This window comes from Gorilla gorilla, chromosome 22 (assembly GCF_029281585.2).
Source record: "Gorilla gorilla gorilla isolate KB3781 chromosome 22, NHGRI_mGorGor1-v2.1_pri, whole genome shotgun sequence".
Taxonomy (NCBI): domain Eukaryota; kingdom Metazoa; phylum Chordata; class Mammalia; order Primates; family Hominidae; genus Gorilla; species Gorilla gorilla.
Genome location: NC_073246.2, coordinates 19,007,796 through 19,030,956, shown reverse-complemented (window position 1 = coordinate 19,030,956; position 23,161 = coordinate 19,007,796). Strand labels below are relative to the sequence as shown.

At 34.6% G+C, this 23,161-nt stretch overlaps 1 long non-coding RNA gene across 2 annotated transcripts in view; it reads left to right on the top strand.

Annotated features, from left to right (window-relative positions):
• The first annotated feature begins 536 nt into the window (after positions 1-536).
• Positions 537-23,161, top strand: part of LOC129529346 (uncharacterized) — a 139,921-nt gene continuing 117,296 nt past the window's right edge. The window contains exon 1 of one of the 2 annotated variants that reach the window (XR_008674843.2): positions 537-601. This is a non-coding gene — a long non-coding RNA (uncharacterized lncRNA). Of the gene's footprint in view, positions 611-23,161 lie in introns of both variants that reach the window. The other variant, XR_010132407.1, reaches the window with a different exon arrangement.

Below are 23,161 nucleotides of genomic sequence, written 5' to 3'. Positions count from 1 at the left end.
AGCAATAAGGTTGATAAACCTAGTCCAAGACCTGCACCTGCAAACCATCAAAATTATTCATCCATACTGACCATTGCAAGTAATATGTTGTTTAACGATTTAAAATAGTACAAGGTATATAAAGTTACAATACACTATGCCAAAACCATATGATCTGATCCTTGTTATGAGCTGAAGAATAGATGGGTTTTCAATGAAATTGTAAGAATTAGAACTTTTATTTTGGTAGACACTATGACCCTATAGTCAGAATCTTTTCTCCCTAACAACAGGACTTCAGTTTAGTTGAGGGTAACAGTGTACCTCCATTGAAGCTAGGAATGGCTGTGTGAAACAGATCTACAGAATGAGATATAAGTGGAAATACTGGTGGTGCTTCCATCAAAGCTCAAGACAGCCAGGTTAAGTTGGCACATACCTTCTGTCTTTTGTCTTCCCATCTTCCTGCCTGGGACATTGATGTAATGTTCAGGATGGACATGCATCTTGTGACTATGAGGTGACAATGATGTTAATGACATCTGAGTGGAAAGAAGATGAAGCCTAGATTCCTGAACACATTCAGACCTGCCACAGCAACCCAGCTCTGAACTCCCTTCAAGTAAGACAAGTAAACACCTTGTCATTTTTTTCCAGCTGAATGTAATTCCTTACTATGCAGTTTTCATAATTAAGATACATAATGTGAATAGAGTTAATCATTATTTTGAAGACATTGTGAAGTGTTAAAATGTCACTTATAGTAGTAAAAGATTGTGATCTTAAGAAATGACACTATTTTTTAATAAGTAAGGAAAATAACGTTAAGTGCTTGGGGCTTGAAAGTGAGATTTTCAAGGCATGGCTTGAAAACAAGGCATGAGTTAGCAAGTGATAAGGATTACAAAAATATTGCTGAATTCCTCTACATGAAAAATTAGCTTGAAATTATGTGTAGGGGGAGTGAGCTCAGGTTATAGTGGTAGATGAGACTGGCTGAAAAAATTTTAAGAGTGGGGATATGTAATATTTTATTTTAAGGTATTTGCATGACTTTGATATAGAACTCTGACACCAAAACATTCAATAATGTCTACTATATACTTTGTATTTGTGGGTGTTTTTGTTTATTATTATTTAAGTAAAATTCAAGAAAAAAGAGGCCAAATTTCATATCTAGATTGGCAGAAAGAAAAGAAACAAAAATTGTTGAATGGGAGCTGAAAATCCCATCAGTAATTCAGCAGAAATGAGAATGGAGGAGGTATATGGGAGTTTGAAGAGAGAGGAAGAGAAGAGAGTGGGCTTGGAGAAAGAATACCAAAGCAAGGCAGAGAATGCTGGGCAAAGGAGCATGTCGGAAAGAGAAAAGGCTGGGAATAGAGTGTCAGAGAAAGAGGGGTATAGATGAACTCATAATAGGCTAAAGGAGTTGATGTCAATGGAAATCAAGTGCGCCTGGATAAGAAAGCCAAAGGGAGAGGGGAAATTATGACACTTTATGCAAATATCTCAATGATTCTGGATATGTAAAACAGTCATGCTATAAGAGCTTTTATTTTATTCTTTAAAATACATTGTTGTTTTACTATAGTCACCATGATTTACAACAGATATCTTGAACTTATTCTCCCTTAAACGTTCAAAATTGTAACTGATTAAAATCATTTTTTTGTGTTTTGACCAACATCTATCCCTGTTTAACAGTGCTTAATTTTTCTCCTACTACATTTAATAAAAGATATGGAAGTCATTATGGGAGCAGAGGGTCTGAAAAAGTAAACTGCCTTCCCTTTGATTAAACTGTTGCTGAAAGAGAATAGAGAGAAAGAAAATCACTGGCCAGAGATAGGCAGCCATGAGAATTTTACCTTCAGGCCTGAGAAGAAGATGGTGTAAAATGTGAAACATGAGCTAGGATATAAAATCTATTAAAAATTAATGTTATGAATCAATAATAAAGATTTTCCAGGGCATTCGTTTTCTTAAGGTTGCTCAGAAAAAACACCTTTCCAAATAACAGGTTTAAAATTTTTGTTCTGCCTTAAACAAAAGTTACAATTTTGAACATTCATACCTAAGTGAGGAGCAGCCAGCCACCACCATCTGGTAACTTCAAGAAAACAAGAGTGTGACTCAAGTTTTTTTCTGTGTCTGTAGCAAAATCCTGATACCTGTTGTCACACCATCCAAGTTTGAATAAATATACCTAAGGGAGGGGAACTCTTATATGCCAAGTTTTAAAAAAAATACGTTGTGAAACGACAAGGGAATGTCACAACTAGTATATACAGAGAGCAACTAGATGAATCTATTTTAGAAAATTAGATAGTATAGCCACAAACCAAGAATATGTGGTTTCTAAAACTTGTCCATCAATTAAAAAAGAGTTACACTGTTTTATAAAAACCAAATTATGTTTCTCACTAAGAAAGTTATGTATTTCTACTTTGAGTTTCATCCAAGTGTGTACACATGCTTTAAGTTAATTTTACAAAGCAAATGGAAATATGGACAGGAAATTAGATAAAGTATCTTTTTACTGAGCAAAACCAAAATCAAACAAATGAGTAAATGCACACAGAAAAATCTACCCTCAGAGAATACTAAGTCAAAGAACTGTAGAAAAATACCCTGGATTCAAAAAAGAATTCCAAGAAAAAAAATTATAAATTGAAATAACCAGGTATGCCTGTTTCTAAACTTTGGAGTGTTAGTTTTGGGGAACATAAATCTAATTATAGATTTTACTTCATGACACTTAACGCTCTTTATTTAAGAGAAACTAGCTGAAAAGTCAGATGCTGTTTCCACCTATGGCTACCTAATATAATTTTCCCGTAAAATTTTCCATCAGTGTTGTTTAGTTCAATGGGCACATTAGCCAAGGGAACAAGTTACTACAGACACCGATGAAATCACTATTTCCATAAATTTTGGATTCCAACTTATCCCATGAATGGGCCTTTAGATTTTGAAGGTGTCTAGATTATTTTAATATAATTGGCACTTGATTCTGTGTGGAAATTCAAATAAACATTCGACACTGGGAGAAGAGCTCAACTCTAGTTCCTGAGGCAGAAATGAGTTTGCCTTAATTTCTTCCTCTGTATTAACTGCCTGTAGAGGGTTGAAGGACTAAAAATAAACAAATGAATTGCATCTTCTCATTATTTATTTACATATAGGAAGTTATTAAAAAATTTAATATCATTAACCTGTCAAGTACAGTGTTCTTCATCAAAGAGAGTACTATTTGTAACAATAACTTTATGGATTAAAAGCAATTATATGCACAAATTGCTGCAGGAAAAGAAAGATAATGAGAAAATGTGGAACCCCCTCAAAATAAATCAACAAAAAAGATAGGAAAAAAGATACGGCAAGGTATCTCAGACCTTTCAGAAATTAGCAATTTAGTAGCTTGATACTATGGGTAAAAGACAGGTGGTCAAGTATGTTCTAACCATTCTTTTCACCTAGGCACTATACCTGGCACGAGATGAGCAAATGATTAAGGGACTTATTTCTCTTACTCTTGGTTTACTCGTTTACCCCACAGGTACTTTTTGAGCATTTAGGGTTTTTTTTTTTCCTTCTTGTTATTGTGTGACACATAGGTGACAGCAGAGAAAAGCTGAACCACATTCCTGTACTTCAGGAATTTTAAACATTGGTAGGTCAAATTTATACTGAAAAAATCAAGTGGAAGATTTGCAATAACCTGGTGATTTGGATCTTTAGAATTAGATAAGCTAAAACATTTGGGACAAAAATAAAGAATAGTCATTTTCTTGCCCAACTATTTTCTGAATGATCTAAGTGGAGGTGACATCAGCGAAGGAAGATGTAAAGGTAGGATTTCAAAATTGATAAAAATTAATAGCCATTTCCTCTTTGATGATGTCTTCATTTACAAAACAAAACAATACAAGCAATAATAAGTTATAGTGGACTTCAGAGTAGACGTCGAAAGAAAGATTTCAGCTGTCACTCATTATTATTATTATTATTATTATTATTATTGTTTTGAGACAGAGACATGCTCTGTCACCCAGGCTGGAGTGTAGTGGCATGATCTCAGCTCACTGCAACCTCCACCTTCTGGGTTCAAGTGATTCTCCTGCCTCAGCCTCCTGAGTAGCTGGGATTACAGGAATATGCCACCATGCCCGGCTAATTTTTGTATTTTTTGTATAGACGGGGTTTCACCATGTTGACCAGGCTGGTCTCAAACTCGTGACCTCAGTGATCCTCCTGCCTTGGCCTCCCAAAGTGCTGGGAGCCACCATGCCTGGCCTATTATTTTTAATTGGATTAACATTGACTTTACCATTAATGCCATTTTAGTGCCTATTTATTTGTAACATAAGACATTATAATTACACATTTCAAAAGGGAAATATCTAGTAGTAGTTTTCCTGTGGAGATTTTATTTAATTTTAAAGTATAACTTAAGGAAAAAGTTTAAAAAGTCATTTTGAAGCTGTTTGGCTATTGCTGGTTTTGAATGAAAAAAGCTGATTTGGAGAAAATAGAGTATGTATCTTTGACCTCCGAGTTTTTCACTCCATAGTTTTGTTTTTCAATCTTCTCCTGTGCTTAAGCATAGCAAAATATCTTTGATCTCACCTCCTATTATTCCATATATTTTGCTGCTATTAATATCCAGACTTTCCTAATCTGCTCGAGATCTATTCTCTTAAACCTTTGAAATCTTCCTGGACTGTCCAACTGTCACGTCTAAAGGCTGCCTGAAGCAAGTATTTGATTCTGGCTTATGTAGCTATTTATACATCCCATATTCAATTTGCCGTCATAGCCCCATAGTATGTCCTGGTTAATTCCCACTGTTATTCTTCAGTTGCTGACAATTCATTTTTTAACCATTCTCTGATTACTTTCAAGTTGATATTATTCAACTTGAGTCCTTTGATGTCTTGGAATTTTGCTCCTGTCCATTCATGTGTAGTTCCAAACATGGTATTAGGTGATTAACATGCTGATTGCAAACCTAGAGCAATAATGATCTCTTGGAAAATCCTTGCTTTAAACTTGGGACACAGTGAGTCTTCTTTATACTTTTTTTTTATACTCACAGAAACTAAGGCTATTTCTGAGATAATGTATTAAAATCAAAAGCACCAAGCAATAAGTAACTCAGTCCAAAGAGGTTTTATTTATTTATTTTTTTAAAAAGAGGGCTGAGTTTAGATTTTTCAACTTTCATGTTTTAATCATCCATCCATCTTTCCTTCAATCGATCAATCAATCCATGTATCAAATATTTCTGTGTCAGTCATTGTCCTAGATATTCTTGGGGAGATAATAATAATTTAGATATTCTCACTAACTTCATAGTGCTTGGAGTTTAGTTAGCAGTATGTGTAAGCAGTCAGGAAATTTAGAAATGTGTGTGTGTGTGAGAGAGAGAGAGAGATGGTGGGGGGGAGAGAGAGAGAAAGAGAGAGAGAAGGAGAGGGTGTGGTAATATATAGAGAAGCAACTACTTGAGATTTGTGAATTTAGAGAAGGCATCCTGAAAGAAGGTCTATTTAGGCAAAACTCTGAAGTTAGATTGACAGTGAGAGTTGGGTAGAGAAATATGCAGCAGCATAGACATTGGAGGAACTAAAAGCAGTTTAGCATAATGTGAAGTAGAAGGAGGGAAGGAAGGAGAAAAGTAGACTGGAGGGTTATCCAGGATCCTAATTATGAAAAGCCCTATAGGCAAAATGATATCATTTAAACCTCAAACAAATAACGAAGAGGAGTTAATACAGTGCTTTGAATTGGGGAATGATGAGAGAGACTGAAGAACAGATTTGAAGGAAGAAGCAAGGAGGTGTGGAGACTGGTGTGAGGCTGTTGTGGGAAACTAGGCAAGTGATGATGGCTTAAATGAGAATGAAAATTATAGGACAGATAGAAATTGATGGATTTTTAAAAATTAACAGACAATTGAAAATAATTAAGGGATGATTTTATATTTGAAGTAAGGATGAAGCTGATTTTAACAACTATGCTATTGTCTTGAGTAAACAATAGGCATATCATATACTAACATATAGAATATAAGTGTATAAGCAGTTTTGAATGACAGGGATGATAGGATATTCCAGGACATGTTGATTTTGATATGTGAGTAGGGCTGTCAAGTGAAAATGCCATTGTAAGTAGGAAGACATCTTCTCACTCTCATGAAAGAGCTCTGGATGGGAGATAAAAATTTGGGATACATTAACATACAGTAGTTACTAAAGTGATAGGAATTAAGGTGGTCACATGGAGAGAGTAACAGAGTAAAAACTTGCTAAACTGCACTTTATGGACAATAGCGTTTAAGGACAGAACAGGAATCTCTGTCTCTCTCTCTCTCTTCCCCCTCTTATTTACACACACACACACAAACACACACACACACCCCAAGATGTGATGAATACAAAAGAAGCACGTGTTAAAAAAGGAAGGAATAAATAATGTGTCTAACACTTCTGAAAAGTAAAATAAGATAATGGGTGAGTGACCATTGATTTTGGCAATAGGTAGGCCATTATTGACCTTGGGAGTGAATTGGGGCAGAACCCAGATTATTATGGATTGAAGAATGAATGGAAAATGCCATTGTGAGAGAGAGAAATCTTTCAAGATTAGCTGTGAATGAATGAGAAGAAAGAATTAGGGTAATTACTAGATTAGGTTGCAGGACTAAGATGGAGATGTAAGTACTTCATATTCTGACAAGCACTGGTATCACAGAAAACTGTAGTATTGTAGATTTTATAATAAATGAGTAAGGATGGCAAGTTCTTTTCGGCTGGATCGTCTTGGCACTGCATTTTTGTGGACATCATTAAGATCCCTAGAATGGCTCTCAGTTATATGGAGTCCAAAAATTGATCTTACTTATATTAAACTATATCATGGGCTTGTCAGAATATTGATTTTATTAATTGACTTTATTTTATTTATTTATTTATTATTTTTTGAGACAGAATTTCACTCTTGTGGCCCAGGCTGGAGTGCAATGGCGTGATCTCAGCTCACTGCAACTTCTACCTCTTGGATTCAAGTGATTCTCCTGCCTCAGCCTCCCAGGTAGCTGGGATTACAGGCATGAGCCACCACACCCGGCTAATTTTTTGTATTTTTAGTAGAGATGTGGTTTTGCCATGTTCATCAGGTTGGTCTCGAACTCCTGACCTCAGGTGATCAACCTGCCTATGCCTCCCAAAGCGCTGGGATTACAGGCATGAGCCACTGAGCCCGGCTAATTGATTTTATTTTTCATAAAAGTTTTAAATTTACAGAAAGATGGAGCAGATAGTAGGGAGAATTTTGCATATATCCTCCCTCTATGCTTCAATCTCACACACAGTTTTCCTTATTGCTAACATCATACATTAGCACAGTTTGTTAAAATTAATGAACCAATATTGATATATTATTAACTGACGTCCATAATTTATTCTGATTTTTTTTTAGTTTTTACCTAATGTTTCTTTTCTACCCTAGGGTCCTGAGTCCTTAGTCCCCTTTTGGCTGTGTTGATTTATCATGCTTTCCCTTTTTTTGATGACCTTGATAGTTTTGGGAAGTGCTGGTCAGATACGTTGTTGGGGTGCCTTTCTATTAGAATTTCATGTTTTTCTCACTATTGGACTAGAGTTATGGTTTTTGTGGAGAAAGATCACAAAGGCAAAGTATAATTTTTAATCACATTACATCCAGGGTATGTACTATTTACAGCATTTATGAGTATTGATGTTGATTTTGATGGCTGATGTAGTGTTTGTCAGGTTTCTTCACTGTTTTTCTTACCCCTTTCTTCCATACTGTATTCTTTGGAAGAAAGTTACTATGTGCTTCCAAGACTTAAGGATCTGGGAGTTATGCTTCCCCTATTTTAGGGTGAAAGGTCTAAATAAGTTATTTGGAATTCTTCTGGATAGATTTGTTTCTTCTCTCCCATTTATCAGTTTATTTAATTATTTATATCCATAAGGACTTGTGGATATTTATTTTATCCAACACTATTTTCTTGCTCCAATTGCCCCATCTTTGGGCATTGGGAGCTCTTTCAGTTGGCTCCTGTGGCACTTTGACATACCCTAATCATTGTGAGTTTGTGTGTGTGTGCATGTATGTGTGTATGTTTTGAGCACTGTGCTTCACCTATTTATTCCTCCCTCTCTTGCCTTCATGCCCTAACCTCTGGTAACCATTGATATTTTTTGTCTCTACAGTTTGCCCTTGCCAGAATATGATATAATTGAAATCACACAATATGTAGCATTTTCAGGCTAGCTTCTGTTACTTGCAATATGCATTCACATGCATTTAAATGTAGCTTGCATTTAAGCATGACCTACCTTTTTGTGGCTTGAGAGATCATTTCCTTTTATCACTGAATCCTGTTCCACTATTTGGATGTCCTAGTTTGCTTATCCATTCACTTATTGAAAAACATCTTGGTTGGTTCCACTTTGGGTAGTTATAAGTAAAGCTGTTATAAACATTTGAGTACAGGTATTTTTGTGTACATAAGTTTTCAAGTGAATTGGGTAAATAACTAGGAGCCTGATCATATGGTAAGACTATGTTTAGCTTTGTAAGAATGTGCCAAACTGTCTTCCAAAGTGGCTGTACCATCTTGCATTCCCACCAGAAATGAATGAGAGTTTCTTTTGCTGTGCTTCATTGCCAGCATTTGTTATTGTCAAATTTTTGGATTTTAGTCACTCTAATAGGTGTATAGTGGTATCTCATTGTTTAATTTGCAATTATTTAATGAAAAATGATGTTGCACATCTTTTCATATGGTTATTTGCCATTTGTATGTCTTTTTTGATGAGGTGTATGTTCAGGCCATTTGACCATTTTTTATTGGATTGTTTGAGTTCTTATTGTTTTTATTTCATTTTATTTTACTTTAAGTTCCAGGATGCATGTGCAGAATGTGCAGGTTTGTTATATAGATATACATGTGCCATGGTGGTTTGCTGCACCTATTGACCCATAATCTATGTTTTCTCCCCTTGCCCCCAACCCCCCAATAGGCCCTGTTGTGTGTTTTTTCCCACCATGTGTTCTCATTGTTTAATTTCCACCTATGAGTGAGAATATGCGATGTTTGGTTTTCTGTTCCTGTGTTAGTTTGCTTAGGATGATGGCTTCCAGCTTCATCCATGTCCCTGCAAAGGACATGATCTCATTCCTTTTTTGGCTGCATAGTATTCCATGGTGTATATGTACCACATTTCCTTTATCCACTCTATCATTGATGGGCATTTGGGTTGGTTCCATGTCTTTACTATTGTAAATAGTGCTGCAATAAACATACGTGTGCATGTGTCTTTATAGTAGAATGATTTATATTCCTTTGGGTATATACCCAGTAATGGGACTGCGGGTCAAATGGTATTTCTGGTTCTAGATCCTTGAGGAATCGCCATGCTATCTTCCACGATGGTTGAACTAATTTACATTCCCACCAACAGTGTAAAAGTGTCCTTATTTCTCCACAGCCTCTCCAGCGTCTATTGTTTCTTGACTTTTTAATAATTGCCACTCTGACTGGCATGAGATGATATCTCATTGTGGATTTTGATTTGCATTTCTCTAATGACAGTGACGTTGAGCTTTTTTTTCATATGTTTTTTGGCCACGTAAATGCCTTCTTTTGAAAAGTGTCAGTTCATATCCTTTGCTCACTTTTCAATAGGGTTTTTTTTTCTTGTAAATTTGTTTAAGTTCCTTGTAAATTCTGGATATTAGACCTTTGTCAGATGGGTAGATTGCAAAACTTTTCTCTCACTCTCTAGGTTGCCTGTTTGCTCTGATGATAGTTTCTTTTGCTGTGCAGAAGCTCTTTAATCCCATCCCATTTGTCAATATATTCAGGTTATTTGACCACTTTTTATTGAATTGTTTGAGTTCTTATTGTTGAGTTTTAAGAGTTCTTTTTATATTTTGAATACAAGCCCTCTATCAGATATGTGTTTTGTGATAATTTTCTCACAGTATGTGGCTTGTAATTTTATTCTATTAACAATGTCTTTCACAGAGCAGTTTTCAATTTTAACAAAGTCAACTTTGAATTTTTTTCTGTAATTTATGCATTTGATATTGTATATAGAAACTCATCATCAAAGATTGTCTTGATTTTCTCTTATATTATCTTCAAAAATTCTATAGTTTTGCATTTTACATTTAGTTTGCAATCTATTTTAAGGTAATTTTTGTGAAAGCAGTTAAGTTTCATATCTAGATTTTGTTTTCATATGGATGTCCAGTTGTTCCAGGACCATTTGTTGAAAAGACTATCTTTTTCTTCATGTAACTGATTTTGTTCCTTTGTCAAAGATCAGTTAGCTATGTTTTTTGGGTTCTTTATTCTAATCTATGTGTCTACTGCCGATATTATACTGTCTGGATTACAGTAGCTTATGCTTAGTCTTGATGTCAGATAGAGTTTGTTTGCTAATTTGTTCTCCTTCAACATAGTGTTGGGTATTCTGGGTCTTTCATATTTTTCATATAAACTTTGGAATTAGTTTGTTGATATCTGCAAGGTAACTTGAAATTTTGATTGGGATTGCCTTAATCTAGTGATTAAGTATACATGAGTATGGAATATCTCTATTTTTTCAGATATTCCTTGGTGTTTTTGATGAAAGGTTTGTAGTTTTTCTTGTATAGATCCTGTATATATTTTATTAGATTTATGCCTGAGTGATTGGCTTTGGTGCCAATGTAAATGGTATCATATTTTTCATTTAAAATTCCTATTGTTCATTGTTGGTATGTAGAAAAGCAAATGACTTTGTATATTAACCTTGTAGCCTGCATTCTTACTATATTCATTTGCTTGCTCCTGGGGATTTTTGTTGATTCTTTGGAGTTTAATACATAGATAATTATGTAATCTCTAAACAGAGACAATTTTATTTCTTGTTTCACAGTCTGTATACATTTTACTTTTACTTTTTGTCTTATTGTGTTAGCTAGGACTTCTAGCACAATGTTAAAGAGAAGCTGTTCCAAGTGGAAATGCATCTGGTTTCTCATCATTGAGTATGATGTTAGCTGTAGGTTCTTTATAGATGTTCTTTATCACATTGAGAAAGTTCCCCTATCTTCCTAGTTTGCTGAGAGTTTTTACCATGAATTGATTTTGGATGCCAGGATGCATCAATCTTTTCTCTGAATCAACTGATGTAATCATATTTATTTTCTTCTGTAGCTTGTTTATATGATTGTTTACATTAATTGATTATGACACGTAGTGCCCATTTTATATACCTGTGATAAATCTTACTTAGTCATGGTGTGTGATTCATTTTATATATCATTGGATTTAATTTGCTAATAGTCTCTTGATTATTTTTGCATCTCTGTTAATGAAAGATATTGGTTTGTACTTTTCTTTCCCTAGAATAGCCTTTATCTGGTTTTGGTATTCATTTTTAATGGTGGTATTTCTAGTTTATGAATTGGTACTTTTAACAATGCAGTGGATTCTATTTTATTCAATTAAATTCAATTTGATTTAATTCAGTTTGATTCAACTCAATACCATCATTAAATAATGTATAAGGCAGTCTGATATGTACTGAGGCAGATGCAGAGATAGATAAAACAGATTCCAGACTTCTTGAGTTTGGCAATCAGATTGAATATGTTTCCTTATAATACCAAACTCTAGATCATATTAGTTGGTAAAGAATGAAGAAAGTTCTTTAGAAGCCATTTAACAAAGCTTTGGTAGACAAATGAATTTACGTAGGTACCTTAGAATATTTGCTCTTACCGAGCATGGATTTTACCTATCTTTGTTTCTATTGTACCCCGGGCTAGAAAAGCTCTGTGTATATAGTAAATACTAAGGATATTTTTAGTGAACAAAGGAACATATTGTTGGCATATTTCTGGATGATGATCTGTAAGTGGTACTCTGAATCTGGGCATCTTTAACTGTCCTCAAAATGTTTTTAAGTGCTAAATTTAAGTGTTTTTCTTGATCATTTTATGTATAACTTTCATCACAACATGTTTTTCTTGTGACAACATTTTAATATCATTGCAGTTGCCAACTATGAAGATTTTTTAAATTATGTTTTGATATATTTTTATTGATCCTTAGAGGGGATATAAAGAAAATCATTTTATTACCAAATTGCTCTATTTCCTCATCACAAAAAGAGGTTCATTCTTATTTTGATGATATTCTCACCTCACCTCATACACAGTGCCGAGTCCTTTCCCTTCTCAGTGAAGTCGCTTACAGAGAGCACAATCCAATCATTACGTGCACTACCTTAAGTTAAAAAAAAAATGCCTTTTCACTGACCTATGCTTTTTTTCCCCCCTAGAATTATGCCTCTACTGTTCTCTTAGTTCCTTTGCTGTACAATAAAGTAATTGGCTACATGTACCTATTGGGGACTTAAAATATGGCTAGTGCCACAAATCGTAACTATAATATTTTCCATATATTGGGTTAAATTAAATGTATTATTAAAATAAATCTTACCTGTTTGTTTTACTTTTTAAAATGTAGCTACCAAGAAATTTAAAATTATGTATGTGGCTCCTCACATATTTCTAATGAACAACATTGGAGACTCTTAAGGGTACGTGGAGCTGTTATTCATTTATCATTGGAAGTAAGCTAATTATGGCTTTTAAATTGCTCACAATGCATCTGGCGATATTTTTAGATGCCCAGAGAAGAGCACAAGCTGCTTGTCATTCCAACATTAATATATCCAACAGACTTTTCCAATAGTGGAAAGAATTGATAACAAATTAGTTGAACTTATTATTCATAAAAGAATACGATGCTGATGAGTCAAAAAAACATATCTAGGAAATGTAGAAGAATTGTTATTGGTCCCTAGGTAGGCAGTTTTGCCTCCTTTAACATGAGTATTATATAATGTTAGACTGTACTCCTAAGACTTCTGCTTTGGATCCTAGACCACATTCAAGTTAGTGTGGTTTTTCAGCTACTTTTTAAATAGAGGGGGCAGCTCTTGTTTTACTTTTTAATTATTCTCATTATCTGTACTAGTAACCCTTGAAACCTAGTAAATTATTTCTCTAGCCTTGATGTTTGTGCTTTCTACATTCTGTGGACCATCACACAATTTTCCAAAGTTGTTTTTTATCTCAGCAAGTTTCTTTTGTATAATTTATGCCTCATTTATATTTTCACATAAATAAAATACTCTCGCTCATTCATCATTTTGATTGCCTTCCTCTGAAACATTTTCTATGTTTAAACTATTCTGGATTAGAGAAACCTCAGTACAGTCCCTTTCTTTCCTGAAAATAAGTGCAGACAATCTCCATTTCATGATCAGCTTGTATTCCAAAAGGACAAGCATCGTGTTGCAGCTTGAGTTTCCATCCCAAGGTCAGCTCACTAATTACATTGCATACAAAGTAGCGTGCTGTGTCAATAATGTTACAAACCTAACACTGCATACTAAGAAGTTTCTATGAAAAATCAATCATGCATTTTCAATTTTGGATGGCAGTAATTCATCTTCTTTTACTGTGATGGAATAACAGAAGTATCCTCCTCAACCCTCCTATCCTTTGGAAAGAGGAATGGAAAATCTTCCTAAATGAATTATTGTAGGTCCTATGGCCAATTTAGGGATTTGAGCACTGAGGAGATAGTGATAAAAATCTCACTTTTTAGTGTTCCTACTGTCCTTAATTTCTTTTCTTTGCTTTTCTTTCTTCCTTTCTTTATCTTTCCTTCCCTGTCTCCCTTCCTTCCTTCCTTCCTTCCTTCCATTACTCATTTCTTTTATTCACAACCATTATCCATGGCTTAGAAGTAAAGTGTTTGTTCATTATACAAAAATATAGTGTTAACTATTTTCCTTTATTCTCCATTCCTAAAACAAACACAATCATATCTATCTATGTATTTTGGCTTTTATTGGCCATTTGTAGAGATTAGTGAATATTATTCTTTCCTATTTGACATTACTCTTTTGTTTCTACTTAGAGGTGCATATAGACGAAGAAGATAATCTTAGTGCAAAAGGGACTTAGTGCGAAAGGGACTTAAAGAACATCAATCCACATTTCAGTGGAAAATCAGTCCCAGACCACACTCTTTATCTTATTAGAGGAGCTGTACCAAAGGCACTAGCTCTCAATGAAGAGAAGCTCTTTTTATGGAAGCCCGGGTAAGGCTAGTGAGGACTGCCTGTGTGAATGACCAGGACTGGCAGATGAGCTGGATAGAGATGGAACAGCTTCTAAGATTCTAACATTTCCTCTTTCTTCATATTTTTTTTTTCTCTTCTGTCATTGACTAATGGACAAGCTGACAAGTGGAGAGAAAAATGGATCCATAAAAGGAAATTTTAGGTAGTTCGAAGTCAATGAGTAAAAGGAAGATTAAACATTTTCTAGGTTTTTTTCCTATTTTGGATGTATATCTACATTATCTCAAATTTATTTTCCTTGACAAGCTTTATATATGCTTTGTATAATCACTTTATCTTTTTTGAAAAGGTACTTTAGATATTCCATGGTTTATTCTCAGTTAAATCTGTGCTTATGGAATTCAACTTTATGGAAGTAATATTCATTGAGTTGCTATTACTACAGTAAGTACCATTTGAGAACCTGAAAGAAGGCTGAGATGTTTAAACTAGGGTCCTTGGAGTTCATAAGCTTGTAATTCATATTAAAAACCATGATTCTTCTTGGTACATTCACTTTATGTGAAAAAAAGTGACTCAAGGTCATTTATGATACATGAAAATAAATTTAACAGATTTCTTTTCTACAGAACTTGATTGATTTCTTAACTTGATGTATGTATTGTAACTCTCAAAAAGGGAGATGCAGTATTCATTATTTAATGATATTAACCAGAGAATTCTTTTTTAAACATCACTTTCAAGAGTTATGACATTAGGAATACAGTATGAAAAATGCTAAAATATATTTCAGTTCAGTATCATTTTCCCATGTTTTAAGGCTGTACATGCTCTAAAATACAAATCTAAGAGCTCAGAGGAGAAGGAAGTTTTTAGTTTTTCATATTTATTCTGCTGCAATTTCATTATCATTACTTATTTGAAATCAACCTAAGAATTTACTTGAAAAAAGGAATTCGGTAACAAAACAATATGTGATACTAACTTATCTAGCTACCACCCTCATTTTTATAAGTGAGATACCTCAGGTCAACACATTTCTTGAAATAATTTGTTATAGATCTTATAACAAGTTAGAGGTCAGAACCTCAGTCCAGTGTTCTTTCATATTCCCCAAACTACAGTGAATATGTCCAGTAAAGCTTGGATATAACAAAAATGGCCTATAATACAGATCTATCTCACAGACAACAGAACTTAGCTCTTCCCGACCTGCTACATAAGAGTATTTGCCTATTTATTTCATTCATATCATTTTCTCTCATGTTAAATTAAGGAGCTTCATCAAAATTTCAGTCCTATGCAGATTTCTTCATTAGAATAATATTTATGCTATAATATTTTCCTTTTCTAATTAAATTGATTGTGCTAATGTATGTTAAGTAACTTTGGTTTTGCTACATATTTCTATTGTTCTCTATTTCTTATGGTTCCATTTCTCATTATTGGTTTAAAATTCTCATGTGTTGGCCATTGTGAGGGAATACTGTGATTACAGACCAGAGTGAATCACAGTTATGTTTGAATTCTAACTCCACCATTTGCTAGGTGTGTGACCTTGGGCAGCTAAAAGCACTTCTTGTTAGCCAAAATTTTCTTGACAGAAGTATAATGTCACATCTGCTTACTTCATGAGTTACCAAGAAGTTCACAGCTTGCTCTGTTCAGACCTAGGGCAAAGTTTTCTTTTTGCTTTTGCTCTTGAAGCTGTTCTTCGTTTCCCTCCCTCCCTTCCTCCCTTCTTCCCTTCCCTTCCCTCCCCTCCCCTCCCCTTCCCTCCTTTCTTTCTTTCCTTCCTTCCTTCCTTCCTTCCTTCCTTCCTTCCTTCCTTCCTTCCTTCTTCCCTTTTGGTTGTAGCAAACAAAACCTCAAATATCCTTTGGGGATGTCATTTCTCAACCTGCATTGGATTAGATGCAGTTTCTCCAGTGGCCAATCTATATTATGACTCAAAGTTTAAGACCACTTTTTGCTTTAAGGCCAATAATTTTATGACAGTAGATTGGAAATCACAAATAAAATAGGCTGTGGAAACACAGAAATTTTAAGAAATGTTATTTTTTATAGTTGTTCCACATCGAGAGATGCCAACCCTTTTGTTTTCTCACTATCTAGAAATCCATGTTAGATTTCTGCTACTAACTTTTATTTCTAAAGATAGGGTTCATCAGATTACACCTCTCCTCTCTTTAATTTTACTCCAGGAATGAAATGGACGTTCTTACTCATCATACCATAAGCATCCAGGTAAATGATTGCTCACTTCTTTCATCTAATGAGGAATTGGCTTTCTTGAGAATCTCAATACAGTGTACCTCCAACCTTAACAGACTGCTGTAAAACACCCTGACCATTCTTTAGTATAAGCACTGAAAAAGACAGTATGTTGACGACGAGGCACCTGGCCTGGCTCATAGTATGCCATCAAGAAATGCTAATTTTCCATTTCCTCTTTTCTCTTTTTCAAAGAGTTATTTCAAGAAAGAGAGGAGAGGAGAGGATGTTACAAGTTCCCTGTAAATAAAATTTGTCACTAATTCTATGAACTAATTGATATCATAATTTGATTCTCTTACCTCTTTTTAATCTCTCTATTAGTCCATTTTTATGCTGCGAATAAAGACATACCTGAGACTGGGCAATTTACAAAAGAAAGAGGTTTAATAGACTCAGTTCCACATGGCTGAAGAGGACTCACAATCATGGCAGAAGGTGAAAGGCACATTTCACATGGTGGCAGACAAGAGAATAGAACTTGTGCAGGAAACTCCCCTTTATAAAACCATCAGATCTCATGAGACTTTATTCATCATCAGGAGAACAGCACAGGAAAGATGTGCCCCCATGATTCAATTACCTCCCACCGAGTCCTTCCTACAACACATGGGAATTGTGGGAGCTACAATTCAAGATGAGATTTGGGTGGGGACACAGCCAAACCCTATCACTCTCTTACTTTCCTCTAGTGTACTTCTGGCTGTTCTGACTTAGGTTTAGCTACCTTACTCTTGGGATTTTCAGTCCTAGCATCTTCCCTTTATTTGTGCTTTTAATTCATTTTTTTGTTTTGATTTTTTTTTTCTGCTTCAGCTTCTCATTTAAATATGACTTTAACTCTCTTGTTTATATATTCATCCAAAATGTCACTTTGCCTAAAATGTCAGTTTTTTGGTTTGTCTATCCACAATTTTGGTACATATACAAGCTCTCCACACTTTCTACCCTCTACTTCTCATTAAAGTAGTTCTTGAGTTTTATAAGCCAGAAACAACCAAATTGTTTCTGAACATCCAGGGATTTCTTTATCAGTGCTCCATCACAGATTTTTTTTTCACAATTGGTCCCAGGATATTATGCCAAGCAGGTAGACAGAGAAAGTCCTAAAGAGCATAGTTATACCCAAATCCCTAATTAAGAAAAAGCTGAATAGACGTGTATATTAAAAATCAATGACGTACAAATGACAAAGTTTGCATTTGAACACTTGTCTGTGTTCTGCTTTCGGGGAGTGTCCAAATACCCAAACTTTTGCTCATTTAGGAAGACATTCTGCCTTTAAAAAAATTTTAGACAGGAAAATTTTTGCTGCAGCTATTACAAATGTTGAAATGCAAGCCAAAATACTCAGGCCAATACCCATGCAAATATGCTATTTGCTATGTGTATTGTTAGAATTTGGAGTAATTTCATCACTCATGACAGGTAACTCTCAAATGGCACTGTTTTTAAAATTTTCATTTGTTATTTTATTAAATCAGCCAAATAATATAGTTAAAATTGAGTGAATCAGTGAAATTATGAATAAAATGACTTTCATATTGTTAAAGTAGTTTGGCATTTTTAAATTCTAAATTTCCGCACTGCCATAGTAGCAGAGGGTACTGGCATTATAATATTTTCTTTTGTCTTTTGAGTTGTTGCTACTGTCAAAATAATGCCATTTTTAAGTTTGTCATGTAACTCTTGGTAAAATAATTAAGAAAATTATTCTTTAAATTAAGGATCCCATATAGCTTTAGCCTTACTAGATATTCATTTTATTACCTTTAGTTTGATTCATTGAAGTGTGGAAAGTAAGTGGAAGTAGGAGAAAAAAGTAAAGTGAAAGTAAAATATTTAAAGTAAGAGAAAATAAGTGAAAGTAAGAGAAAATGTTAAGGACCAATAGACTCTGGTCCCTCGGAGAGAAGTTGGCATTTTACATTAGAAACAGAAATCTGGCTCTCATTTTATTTGTTCTTAGAAACTTCAAAATGTAGGCTAGGGCTACTGTAAGAGTCTTGATATTTTATAATTTGAATAAAAATCAAGATTATAAATGAAAGTGTATCTGTGAGGTGTCTGGGACTCTTCCAAGTCCAAAAAGGTGACCTAAGGACTAATGGTGAAGAGAGGGAAATAACAGATTGTGGTGAATCTACAATCGTTATGGAACTTCTGTTCTTTCCCGTATCAAATTTCTATGTGTTGCACCACTTACTGTTCTTCAGTGTTTCCATCTACCATTAGAATTTCATCCTATAGATAACCATCAGATTTCTATAAAGAAAAATACTAAGCTATTCCAGGTCAAACTAGGGATTTCTTTTCCATAATTTTTCCTTATTTTTGTTCTTTTCATTTTATTTATTTATTTTAAATTTTATTTTAATTTCATGGGTACATGTGCAGGAAGTGCAGTTTTGTTATATAGGCAAATGTGTGTCACGGGAGTTTATCGCACAGATTATTTCATCACCCACGTATTAAGTCTAGTATCCATTATTTATTTTTCCCGATCCTTTACCTCCTCCTAACCTCTGCTCTTTGATAGGCCCCAATGTGTATTGTTTCCCTCTATGTGTCCATGTGTTCTCATAATTTAGCCCACACTTATAAGTGAAAACATGCTGTATTTGGTTTTCTATTCCTGTGTTAGTTTGCTAAAGATAGTGGCCTCCAGCTCCATCCACATCCCTGTAAAAGACATGATCTTATTCTTTTTTATGGCTGCATAGTATTCCATGGTATATAAGTACCACATTTTCTTTATCCAGCCTATCATTGGTGGGTATTTAGGTTGATTCAATGTCTTTGCTATAGTGAATAGTGCTGCAATGAACATACACATGCATGTGTCTTTATAATAAAAAGATTTCTATTCCTTTGGATATATATCCAGTAATGGGATTGTTGGGTTGAATGGTATTTCCAGCTTTAGGTCTTTGAGGAATCACCACACTGTCTTCTACAATGGTTGAACTAATTTACACTTCCACCAACAGAGTATAAGTGTTCCTTTTTCTCCACAACCTTACCAGCATCTATTATTTTTTGACTTTTTATAATAATAATAGCCATTCTGACAGGTGTGAGCTGGTATCTCATTGTGGTTTTAATTTGCATTTCTCTAATGATCAGTGATGTTGAGCTTTTTTTCATCTGACTGTTGTCTGCAGTTATGTCTTCTTTTGAGAAGTGTCTGTTGATATATTTTCACCCACTTTTTAATGGTTTTGTTTGTTTATTTCTTGGAAATCTGTTTAAATTCCTTATAGATGCTGAGTATTAGACCATTGTCAGATGCATAGTTTGCAAAAATTTTCTCATATTCTGTAGGTTGTCTGTTTACTCTGTTGATAGTTTTGCTGTGCAAATGCTCCTTACTTTAGTTAGATCCCATTTGTCAATTTTTGCTTTTGTTGCAATTGCTTTTGGTGTCTTTGTCATTAAATCTTTGCCTGTGCCTATGTCCTGAATGGTATTGGGTAGATTGTCTTCCAGGATATTTTATAGTTTTGAGTTTTACATGTAAGTCTTTAATCCATCTTGAGGTAATTTTTGTATATGGTGTAAGGAAGGGATCCAGTTTCCCTCCTCTGCATATGGCTAGCCAGTTATCCCAGCACCATTTATGTAATAGGAATTCTTTCCCCAGTGCTTGTCTTTGTCAGGTTTATCAAAGATCAGATAGTTGTAGGCATGCAGTCTTATTTCCTGGTTCTCTCTTCTTTTCTATTGGTTTATGTGTCTGTTTTTTACCAGTAGCATGGTGTTTTGGTTACTGTATCCCTTTAGTGTAGTTTGAAGTCAGGTAGTGTGATGCCTCCAGCTTTGTTCTTTTTGCTTAGGATTACCTTGGCTTTTCAGGCTCTTTTTTGGTTCCATATGAATTTTAAAAGAGCTTTCTCTAGTTCTGTAATGAATGTCGTTGGTAGTTTAACAGGAATAGCATTGAATATATAAATTGCTTTGGGCAGTATGGCCATTTTCATGATGTTGATTCTCCCTATCCATGAACATGAAATGTTTTTCCATTTGTTTGAGTCATCTCTGATTTCTTTGAACAGTGGTTTGAGGTTCTCCCTGTAGAGATCTTTCATCTCCCTAGTTAGCTTTATTCCTAGATATTTTATTATTTTTGCGGCAATTATGAATGGGAGTTCATTCATGATTTGGCTCTCTGCTTGCCTGTTGTTGGTGTATAGGAAGGGTAGGGATTTTCGCATATTAATTTTGTATCCTGAGACTTTGCTGAAGTTGCTTTTCAATTTAAGAAGGCCTAGCCTTCTACCTGTCTTGGCTTTCAACATGTCTTTCTCACTAAGACTAATCATTTCTAGCTTTCGATGTAAAGTGGGAGACGTGACTTTTCTTTCACTTGAACAACTAGAAGCCATTGAGGGGTTATTAATTGGTTTAATTTCAATATTGTTGTGTCTCAGGAAATAGGGAGGCCCATGGAGAGGGAGAGAGATGGAGGAATGACTGATCAGAGAGGAAGTCAGTTAGAACACACACAACATTATTGTTGAAGTTTATCATCTTGTAGAGGTGTGGATGTGGCTCCCACAAAACAATTACAACAGTAACATCAAAGATCACTGATTACAGATCACCATAACAGGGAGAAAAAATACAAAAAGCTTTCAAATATTATGAGAATTAAGAAAATGTGACACAGAGATGCAAAATGAGCACATGCTGTTGGAAAAATGACACCGATAGACTTGCTTGACACAGGGTTGCCGCACACTTTCAATTTGTAAAAAAATGCAATATCTGCAAAGTACAATAAGATAATTTATACTTGTAAGATGTAAAAGGGTCAGGACCACAACTAAATACTAAGATTAGTATTTCTGAAATTCTCCCTATTGCTTGTAATGTATATTTAATGCAGTAATATACACCCATCCAGAGCACAGAGTATTTTCAACTTCTTGGAGTAATCAGTTCTTTGCTTAACTTTATACTTTCTTCAAATATTAGGATCATCTAAATCCAATTTTTATGATATGGACTTTATCCATATTCTTCAAGTATATTTTTATGTTAGCTATATTTTCTGAAAAATTCTCACATTTTTAAATAAAGATATCTACATTTTTTATCCTTAAATGAAAATGAGCTCATTATTCACTATGGATGCCTTTCTAGGAATACACTTTCTGGGGTTCCTTTTTTCCCTGAGATGTGGATTTCAGAGCTTCCAAAGACAAGATACATGTTTTAGTAAACAGGCAAAACCACGTAATTTTTAAAATACCATTCTTTATTAGGCTATTTTCTTCTAGGAGCAGTTATATGATTCACATTTAATTAGTGATTTTTAATTTCTTTTCTTTTTTTTTTTTGAGAACGGAATCTCACTCTGTTGCCCAGGCTGGAGTGCAGTGGCATGATCTCGGCTCACTGCAACCCTCTGACTCCTGGGTTCAGGAGATTCTTCTGCCTCAGCCTCCCAAGAAGCTGGGACTACAGGTGCATGCCACCACACCTGGCTAATTTTTATATTTTTAGAAGAGACAGGGTTCCACCATATTGGCCAGGCTGGTCTCAAACTCCTGACCTTGTGATCCACTCTTGACAGCCTTCCAAAGTGCTGCGATTACATGCATGAGCCACCGTGCCCAGCCTAGTGATTTTTTAATGAACAGATTCTCTTCCTTTTTTTCCAAGTGAAAATATCACTGTTCTGCCATCTCATTGAACTGAGTATGATTTTTTGGGGGGAGGGGGCAAATTTGTGATTTTTCTGTATGAGAAAGCTTAGTATTAACCAAAAATTTAGAGATTTCAGAGTGTTTTCTCTTCTTCTTTTTTACCTAAAACTATATTTCCTGACTTTATCATGACTGATATCTGGGAAAAACAATTTGGTTCTATGATGATTAATCCCCTTTTAAGGCTATTTATAACACAGAAACTAATACAATTTTACATTCATATGAAACTTGTAATAGAAAATGTGAAAGTATGACACCAACAGTAAATCCTTCAGAATTGTATTTTAGCCCATGAATCATAAAGTTAAGCTACACCAAAAAAAAAAAAAAAAAGAAAGAAAAAAAGAGAAAGAGAAAGTAAAAAGCTTAATCATGAGAACTTTGTAGTTACAAAGACCAGCAAAATGAATTTGTTCACGGATCACTTCCTGGCAGTGCTGTCCAAATTAAAACTGTAAACCTTTTGAAGTCGACCTTTTTTTTTAAGTGGTTAGTTTGAAGTTTTGGCAGTTGGTATGAAAATTCCCAGTGTACATGTGAATACTTGATGGATAATGACTATATATACTACAAGAACAGACATAAAGTATGACTCCATCTACATCTGTCATTTTAGATCATAATTAGTATAGTTCTACATTGTGTGAGTTACATGATATCATTTGGTTTTAAAGGAAACAAAATACTTCATCAGAAGAAAAATGTGTAAATGTTGAGTCAGCAGAGCCTTAAAGCAAATTTCCTGCACCTTAACATCAAGATAATCTTGCAGAGACAAGTGTTTTAGAAACTTCTGAAGCTAAAATAAGAAAGGCAAGTGTCACATTGTTTCATGCAAGAAGAGCCCCTGCTATAAACATTGTAGCAAAAAAAAAAAAAAAAGACATCATGGTAAGATGCATCTATTTCATTACTGTCTCTTGTATGCTAGCTACATTTGGAGCATACAACACGTAGCATCAAAGAAGAGGTTAGAAACTACAGGAATTTGATTTTTAGAAT